General features: G+C 34.6%; 1 pseudogene; it reads left to right on the top strand.

The window, feature by feature from the left end:
* Nucleotides 1-427: 427 nt before the first annotated feature.
* LOC145565034 (disease resistance protein RGA2-like) lies at nucleotides 428-4107 on the top strand (annotated as a pseudogene).
* The last annotated feature ends 5670 nt before the right edge of the window (nucleotides 4108-9777 follow it).

The raw sequence follows: 9777 nt of genomic DNA, 5'->3' as shown, positions 1-9777 counted from the left end.
TAAAGTAACCAATTAGAATTATTTATTTGTCTTACTCCGTATAGTTTATTCCCCCAGTCTAATGTTCATATTCCTTTACTTTTCTTTCAATATGATTAAGATAATCTTGTTCTAATCGATGAAATGCACGGTTTTCTATCGCTGATTGCCATTTTTCTCCCCTTTGTACAAAATTTCCTGCTGTGGTGCTAGACTGCTAAGAGGAAACCAATAATTAAAGGTAAGATAATTGATGACAAAAATATTAATAATAAAAGTACTAATCAAAGATGTCTCTACTTTGTATATAAAGTATTTTTATTTTAATCACCCTCCTGCCAAGGGTATCATTGACAGTAGTGGTATCACTAAACAAAGGTCACATCTTGCATTTCAAAAACTCAAAAGAAATATTTGGTAAGAAAAAACTACTTACAAAGAGAGAAATATGGCTGAAGCAGTTGTGTTTGGCATTGCACAGGAAGTCTTGAAGAGTCTGGGATCAAAAGCCCTTGTTGAGATTGCCTCCGCTTGGGGCTTCAAGTCTCGGCTCGAGAAGCTCAAGGATACCATCAACACCCTCAAAGACGTGCTGTTGGATGCTGAACTGAGGCAAGCTGATGATAATCGTCCTGATAGCCATGCTGTTCGTGGTTGGCTTCTGAGGCTTGCCACTGTTGTCTATGCTGCTGATGACTTTTTCGATGAGTTCTACACTATTGCATCCCGCAAGCAGCTTATGGATGGAAACAAAGTGACTAGAGAGGTACAAACTTTCTTCTCTAGCTACAATCAGATGGCATTTGCCTTCCGTGTTTCCCGAAAGATTAAATTAATTCAGGAAAATCTTGATGACATAGTCCGTGATGGTACACAATTTAATTTTGTACCCCGCTCTCATCAGTCTCATGAGGGAGGCAGAGTAATGAATAGGCTGATGAGAGATCAGACTCATTCTTTTGTTCATGTTGAGGAAGTTATTGGTAGAGATGATGATAAAAGAGTCATCTTGGACATGCTGTTAGCTTCTTCTTCCACTGATGACGGGCATCAGCATTCGAAAGAGACGCTCACTGTCATCGCAATAGTGGGAATGGGTGGTATGGGGAAGACAACTTTAGCTAAACTCATATATAACGATCTGAGGAATGCTTTGAGATGAGATTATGGGTGTGTGTTTCGGAGGTCTTTGATATTGAGGAAATCAGTAAAAAGATTCTCAGGTCTTCAACCAACACGGAGATACCCAAGTTAGATATGGAACAACTACAAGGTCTATTGCTAAAAGAAATTCGTGATAAAAAATACTTGCTTGTTCTGGATGATGTGTGGAATGAGAATCGTCAAAAATGGCTTGAGTTGAGGGATCTCTTGAAGATTGGTAGAAAGGGAAGTAAAATCGTGGTAACTACTCGATTAAGGGAAGTGGCCGAAATAATGGGAACTTTTCCTCCTCATGAATTACACAAGGTCTATCAGAGGAAAGGTCCTGGGAATTATTTAAAAAGATGGCATTCAATGAAGAAGCTCTACAAAATCCACAAATAGTGAAGGTGGGTAAGGAGATTGTTAAGAAGTGTGGGAAACTTCCTTTGGCTATAAGAACCATAGGCAGTCTGCTTTATGGAAAGGAGGAGAGAAAATGGTTGCAAATCAGGGGTACAAATCTTGCAAAAATACCTGAGAGCCAAAGTGATATTATGAGCATTCTTAGGCTCAGCTACCATCACCTATGGTCGCCATTGAAAAATTGTTTTGCTTATTGCTCTTTGTTTCCAAAAGGCACTGAATTGAAGAAAGAAATGTTGAAAGATCTTTGGATGGCTGAGGGTTTCATTATTCCAGAAATCAGTGAAAACCAAAGTCTAGATGAAGCTGCAGAGGACTATTTTCAAACTTTGCTGCAAAGGGGCTTTTTCCAGGATATAACAAATTTTGATTGGGGTGCCATTAAGAGTTGTAAAATGCACGACTTGATGCATGATCTTGCTCAAGAAGTGGCTGGAGTTATGTGCAAGGTTGAAAAGTCTGCAGAAAGCGATTTTGATGACAAAATCCTCCACTTATCCTTTGCTTATCGTTTGACATCCTTATGGGAAATTCCAACTGGCATGCTTAATTTGAAACTGTTGCGTACTTTTCTTTTGCCGGAGCAAATAAATGATGGGTCTTCCTTCAGCAAATCAAAATGCCAGCAGATAACAATGAGGTTTTGCTGCTTGCGGGTTTTGGATCTATCAAATCTCAGCCTCAAGAGTTTGCCAAGTTCAATCGGTAAGCTGATTCACTTGAGACTCCTCAATCTATCTAGAACGATATTAAAGAACTCCCTAATTCAATCACAAATCTTCAAAATTTGCAAACATTAGATTTACAATTGTGTTCGCAGCTTAGAACACTACCAGAAAGTATTAGAAAACTTGTTAATTTGAGGAGTCTTGATGTTGATTTTTGTGCCAAATTAACTCACATGCCATCAGGTTTAGCAGGATTGACTTTGCTGAATGTACTACCTAAATTTATAGTAAATTATAATAATTCTGCGGAGTCAAGGTACAAGCCCAACAATGTTGCTAAATTGAGTGATATAAAGGAACTTAATAACTTAAGATGGGGCCTAGGGATAGTTATCTACAGAAATTTCGAAAAGAACATGCTAGAAGAAGCAATGGAAGCAAACTTGACTAAGAAACAGGGGTTGACTGTTTTGAAAATTGAGTTTTCTTAGATTCTATAGCTGATAAGGACTATAACCATGACGAAGCTGTGCTAGAGGGCCTCAAACCGCATTCTAATTTAAGGAGCTTGAGGTTTAACAGGTACAAGGGTCAGAAGTTCCCAAGTTGGGCAAGGATGAGTGATTTGGGTAATACTCTTCCAAATTTGGTTAAAATTGTACTTTTGCGTTGTAGTTGTGAACAAGTCCCTGTCTTTAGTCAACTAAGTTTCTTGAAGTATCTTCGAATTTGTTATATGGACAGTGTGGTATATATGGAGGATGGTGTATGTGACACTTCCTCGTCATTATCAAAATTGCAAGGGATGCAAACTCCATTTTTTCCATCTCTTAAAGAACTTGAGTTGTTGGAAATGAAAAATCTAAAAAGATGTTGGAAAGGAGTAGAAGCAATTGTGAGTACAAATGATTCAGAAAGTACATCGTCATCTGAATTAGTTGGGGCGGGCCAACAATATGATCATCATCTACTATCCATGCAGTTCTGTAATCTCTCGAAATTACTTGTATCAAATTGTCCAGAGTTGAAATTCCTGCCACTTTGTCCAAAAGTGGAGGTTTTGAGACTAAGCGGCACCAATAAGAGGCTCTCAGTATTGAAGGTGGTAACAACTCTATCAACGACTGCATCTTGTTCTAGTTTGGGAATGGCTGATTTGAAGTTGAAGGAGCTGACAATAGGTAATGTGGAAGACCAACTTTTGTCCCTCCCTAAACAATGTCTGCACCAGCTTTCTTCACTAGCTGTCAAATGTGATGACAAGCTAGTGAACACCAAAAGTCTAGGAGAAGCATTTGCAACTCTATCTTTTACACTCCGACATTTGATATTCTCATCTTGTCATAACTTGACAAGCATATCTCAAGGCCTGGAACATCTGACTGCATTGGAGAATTTGACCTTTTGGGATTGTTCAATGCTTGATGTAGGAGTAAATGAACAACCAACACCAAGCGGAGAGGGAGACGAAGGTAACAGAAATATGATGCCATGGAAAACCTTCAAAAATAATCTTGGCTCTTTGATACTTGGAAAACTTCCTATAATGGTGGGTCTTCCGAGTGGTCTTCAATATTTGACAAACCTCCGTTATCTGGAACTATTATGTTTAGATGAATTGAGGGAAATGCCAGAATGGATTAGTTGTTTGTCCTCTCTTGAAGATCTGGAGTTGAAGGTTTGTCCCAATTTGAGATATCTACCAGAAGCCCTTCGCAAGGTCACCTCGCTCAATAAACTCACTATCGTAGAATGTCCAGAATTGACAGAAAGATGTCTACGACCAAATGGTCTCGACTGCCCAAAGTTTCAACATGTCCCTCTTGTTATTGTTAAAGACGTGTTTGTATTTGAAACTATGTTCTCTGCTAAAACACTTGATATATTCTGATTTTGTATAGTGTTATACTCGTATTTGTTAGGGGTATATTGAGCCCTTAATTATAGTTAATCAGTTTTGTATTCTTGTATATAAGCTAACTAGTTAATGCCCGAGTTATGCTCGGGTTTTTCAATTAATACATGATTGGATTATTTTTATGCATAACATGGAAGATAAAATTTGTATAATAATTTCCTTCATCGTCAATTACCGGAAGTAATAGAACTTTTTTTTTTTTTTTAAATTTATTATTTATTTATTTATTTATTATAATTCTATAAACTTAAAAATAGGATTATGTATGTTAAAATTTAAATTTCTATTTTATCTTTTTATCTTGACAAAAATTATCATTTTTTTCATAATGACCGGAAAATTTTTAACATGATTTTGACACATGTAATCTAAAAATTATTTTGGGATTACTTTACTATATTAAGGCCCCGTTCTTTAGAGCTGCTCTGCTCTGCTTTGCTCTGATGAAATCTGCTCTGCTTTGCTCTGCTCTGCTTCAATCTGCTCTGCTCTGCTTCAATCTGCTCTGCTCTGCTCTGCCCTGCTCTGCTCTGCTTAAAATTAATACTTAATATTGAATTATTATAATAATAATGTATATTTAATAATAATAATAATAAATAATTAATACTTAATGATAATAATAATTAATATTTAATAATAATAATAAATAAATAATATTTAATAATAATAATAAATATTTAATAATAATAATAAATATTTAATAATAATAATATATAATTAATATTTAATAATAATATATAATATTTAATAATAATAATATTATTAAATATTAATATTTAATAATAATAATAATATATAATTAATATTTAATAATAATAATATATAATTAATATTTAATAATAATAATATATAATATTTAATAATAATAATATTATTAAATATTAATATTTAATAATAATAGTAATTAATATTTAATAATAATAATATTAATAATAATATAATTAATATTTAATAATAATAATATTAATAATAACATAATTAATATTTGATAATAATAATATTAATAATAATAATATAATTAATATTTAATAATATAAATATTATTAATTATAATTAATATTTAATAATAAAATTTAATGATTATAATAGTAGTAGTAGTAGTAGTAGTAGTAGCAGCAGCAGTAGTAATAATAATAATTGTAGTAATAATAATAATAATAATAATAATAATAATAATAATAATAGTAATAGTAATAATAATAATAATAATAATAATAATAATAATAATAATAATAATAGTAAAAATAATAATAATAATAATAATAATAATAATAATAATAATAATAGTAATAATAATAATAATAATAATAATAATAATAATAATAATAGTAATAATAATATTAGTAATTATAATAATATTAGTAATAATAATAATATTAATATTAATGAAATCTGCTCTGCTCTGCTCGGATCTGCTTTGCTCTGCTCTACTCTGCTTCAATTTGCTCTGCTGAAATCTGCTCTGCTCTGCTTTGCTCTGCTCTGCTGAAATCTGCTCTGCTCTGCTCTGCTCTGCCCAGAAGCTCAAAAGAACAGGGCCTAAGTATAGATGATGCTTAATGAATGATTCAAGGAAATAACTTTTTTTACTCTCTATGGGTAATATTGTATGCTAATAAATGTTTTTTTCCTTTGATTTCGTTCTGGAACAGTGAATCTAGAGGGTTTTTCTTTTTTTTTTTTTTTCTTAATTTTTTTTACTATTACTATTGTACTATTTTTGCTTTTTTTTTTCTTAATTTTTTTTACTATTACTATTGTACTATTTTTGCTTATCTAAAAATATTAAGAAAAACTGCTTGAAATAATCCCACCTTTGGGGCGTCCGCAAATTTGGGATATTTTTAAATAATCCGACCTTTGCCCCTAATCTGCTCCCATTGGTCCCGGGTGACCGGTTACCTGGTAAAAAGGTAAATTTTTTTTTTAGATTTGAAGTACACGTGTCACTATACAATTTGTTTAACATTTTAAATTAAACAAAAAGGAAATTTTAGAAAATAACACCACAAAAAAACACAAATTTTGATTATAACACCATAAAAAAAAAAAAGCTTTTATTATAACACCACAAAAAAAAAATCACAAATTTGATTTCACCACCACTTAACGGATTCTTGGGTGGAATCCATTAGTAGGCCCATAATTTGACACGTGTTAATAGCCTATAGTTTTATAAAATTGAATTAATAAAATGAAAAAAAAAGAAAATCCCTAACCCAGCTAGTCCCACCACCGGCGCTACCTTACCTCAGCCGCCGACACCGTAACCGAGGTCGCTGGCACCCATCTCCTTCACCAAAACCGGCGAAACCACCCTACGCTACCGAATTTTGCCTTCCCCCTCCCCGAAAACCACCCACGTTGCCAAAATCCTTTCCTGCACCAACCCAAAAACCACTCACGTCGCCGAAATCCTCTTCCACACAACCCAAAAACCACCCACGTCGCCGAAATCCTCTCCCACACCATCATCATCGCCGAAATCCTCTCCCTTACCCAAAACCGTCGTCGGAACCCCAACCCAAAAACCTCCCTCACCTGAACCTTAACCCATTTCCAGAAGCCGAATTAAATTAGGGTTGGGGCTGAGGCTAAGCTGGGTAAGGCGTTTAAGGGTTAGGGTGGTACGTTGTTCAGGTGGTCGGTCAAAGGTGGTCGGCTGTGGAACCAGCAGTGACGGTGGGCAGGAGGAACCGACGCCTGTGGTGAGTACGGTGGCTTGGTTCGGATTTTAGGATTTTTCATTTTTCATTTTTTTTTGTTTTTTTTATTATTATTTTTTTAATCCAATATATATCTGACACGTATACTATGTGGGGGCCACTAACGGTTTTTTGGGTGACGTTAGTAAGTGGTGGTGAAATCAAAATTTTTGGTTTTTTTTTATAGTGTTATAATAAAAGTTTTAAAATTTGTGGTGTTATAATCAAAATTTGTGTTTTTTTCTGATGTAATTTTCTAAAATTTCCAAAAAAAATGCTATTTTTTTTTTTAAAAAAGGAGTCAGCCAGCCACTCCTTCACTAGCCCCAGCCACCGCACTCGATCGAAGCTCGCGATAACCATTAGTTCGGAGCTCACCGAATTGCAGCAACCATCAGGGACGCTGAACTCGAGCCGGGGAAAGGGTTTGGAGGTCGGGATCGCAACCATTAAACCCTGGCGGGATCGGGACAGCGATGGGTTTCGAAGGTGTTTGGTGGTTCAGGGGGAGGGATACGGGGGTCGGCGCGTTCAAGGGGAGGGGTAAAACAGTCGTGGCAGCACGGCGCGTCGCTTGGGTGTTGAGAGGCCGGCATGCGATCGGGCTGGTGGGAGGGGGCTACCGTGTTAGGCTGGTGAGGGTGGTTTTTTTTATTTATTTTTCAAAGGTTGTTGGTGGTTCAGGGGAGAGGGTGCAGGCGTGCCGCTGACATCGGTGTAGGCGGGCCGACGTTGGTGCTGGTGCTGAGGTCTGGGTGACCGGAGTCTGGGGCAAGGGTGTAAGGGGCGGCAGGGAAGGCTTGGGCTGGTGGTGTTTTTAAATTATTATTAATTTTATTTATTTTTTCTGTAAAAAAATTTAACTTTTTTTAAAACTAATTTTGTTTTATTTTATTTTATTGACAAATCACAGCCCAACACGTGTCAAGTAACTTGTAATAATGAGTTACATGACCAGTAGAGGCCATTTAAAACGGATTGATATCAAAGGTGGGATCATTTAAAAATATCCCAAAGGTGAGATTATTTTTTGTGAACGCCCCACAGGTGGGATTATTGCGGGCAATTTTTCCTAAATATTATAATTGTTTTTAGGGAAATTGATGAAATATATATTTATTAAATACCCTTATGTGTTTGTCATATATTTTTAAATTAATACAGTACCAAATAAGGAAAAATCTTTTACAGAGTAACACTTATTTGTAGTTTGCAACCTTATGGGCTACATATAACATTATCCTTACTTTTAATACTCTATTTAACACCTTGATTATTATTATTATTATTATTGTTGTTGTTGTTGTTGTTGTTGTTGTTGTTGTTGTTGTTGTTGTTGTTGTTGTTGTTGCTGCTGCTGCTGTTGTTGTTGTTGCTATTATTGTTATTATACCAAACTATATATTCTCTTCTTTTAAATACTTGACAAGCATATCCCAAGGCTTGGAATATCATTGGAGAGAGTGATTGATCTGTGCACCCGGGTGCACCATGCGGTAAAAATAAAAAAAGGCGGAAATAACATACTAGTGTTTGAAAAAAAAACGTACATGTATTTGACTAAAGAACATGTTTGTGTTTGACAAAGAACATGGCATTATAAAAGAAAATAATGTCTTTACAAAAGAACATGATAATATTTTTTATCAAATTAGCCATTGAAAAAGAAACTCTTTTGTTCATTCATTCTCACCATAGTTACTCAGGCGGTTGAGGCCAATTCTTCAACCCCACCTTCTTCTTCTTCTTCTTCTTCTTCTTCTTCTTCTTCTTCTTCTTCTTCTTCTTCTTCTTCTTCTTCTTCTTCTTCTTCTTAATCTTCTCTTGGTCATGTTTAGAAAACTCAGACTTTAATTTGTGCTTTTAATTTTCTCTCTCGTGATCTTTTGATCTCCTTCCGACCTTCACCTCGGCGATGATGGTGATGTTGATGAGGTTGTTTCGCCTTCCGGTGATGCTCAATTGGGTGATTCTTCCCCTAAATCGAATTAAGTGAGGATTTTTTTTTATCTATTTATTGTTTTGGATTTTGAATAGGTTTTGTTTGAATTATAATTTTGTGGTGAATTTAGGGTGTTTTTGTTGGGATTTTTTTTTTTCTTGCTAATTTGATTGTTTAAGTGATTGTTCCTTTGATTCATCTGTTTTTTTTTTTTTTTTTTTTTTTTTTTTTTTTTTTTTTTTTTTTTTATGGGTTTGTTCAATTTGTAATTTTGAGTTGAATTTAACTTCTCTTTTAAAATGTACATACATTAAAGAACATACTGTATAATGTAAAGAACATATAATTCAAACTCAAAGAATATATTATGCTCACGTTCTTTATAAATTTTTATAATGTTCTTTTTCCGCCCATGTTCTTTAAAATATGCACAATGTTCTTTTCATGGTGCACCCAGGTGTACCATAAAAATTTCACATTGGAGAACTATTAATACTATGTTCTTTTCATATGTTCACTATTATATCATAAAATTGAAGGAGTTGTGTCTTCGATAAGTGCAATCACTAGATATATCAAGGATCACTATTATGGAGATAATAAGTTCATTCTCTTGGGGCGTCATCATCTGTTGCTAGACTATGAGAGATGATCTTTGGGCTAGTAAAATAGTCCAAACCCCGCTAGAATGGATCCTATGAGGTCATACACAAAGGTATTGGGTTAAGCAAGTAATAAGCCCATTAATGGGCCTTATGAGCATTTAACTAATCATGAATAGGATTGGGCTAGTGTAATTTGATTGGGATTAGGAATTGGGCTTTGTCATGGACTCTTATTTAGAGATGTGATCTATAAATAAGATCCATGCCTATGGTTGAAAAGTTAAGTCACAATTAACTTACAGTGAATTGTGAATCAAGGCAACCAAAATCCCAAAACCCTAACCTCCCTCTCTCTCTCTCTCACGGCACCCCCTCTCCCCCCCTTGGA

Source organism: Chenopodium album, chromosome 10 (assembly GCF_948465745.1).
Source record: "Chenopodium album chromosome 10, dcCheAlbu1.1, whole genome shotgun sequence".
In the NCBI taxonomy this organism is placed as follows: domain Eukaryota; kingdom Viridiplantae; phylum Streptophyta; class Magnoliopsida; order Caryophyllales; family Amaranthaceae; genus Chenopodium; species Chenopodium album.
Note: the sequence above shows the minus strand (reverse complement) of the source record. Positions and strands in the feature narration are given on the sequence as shown.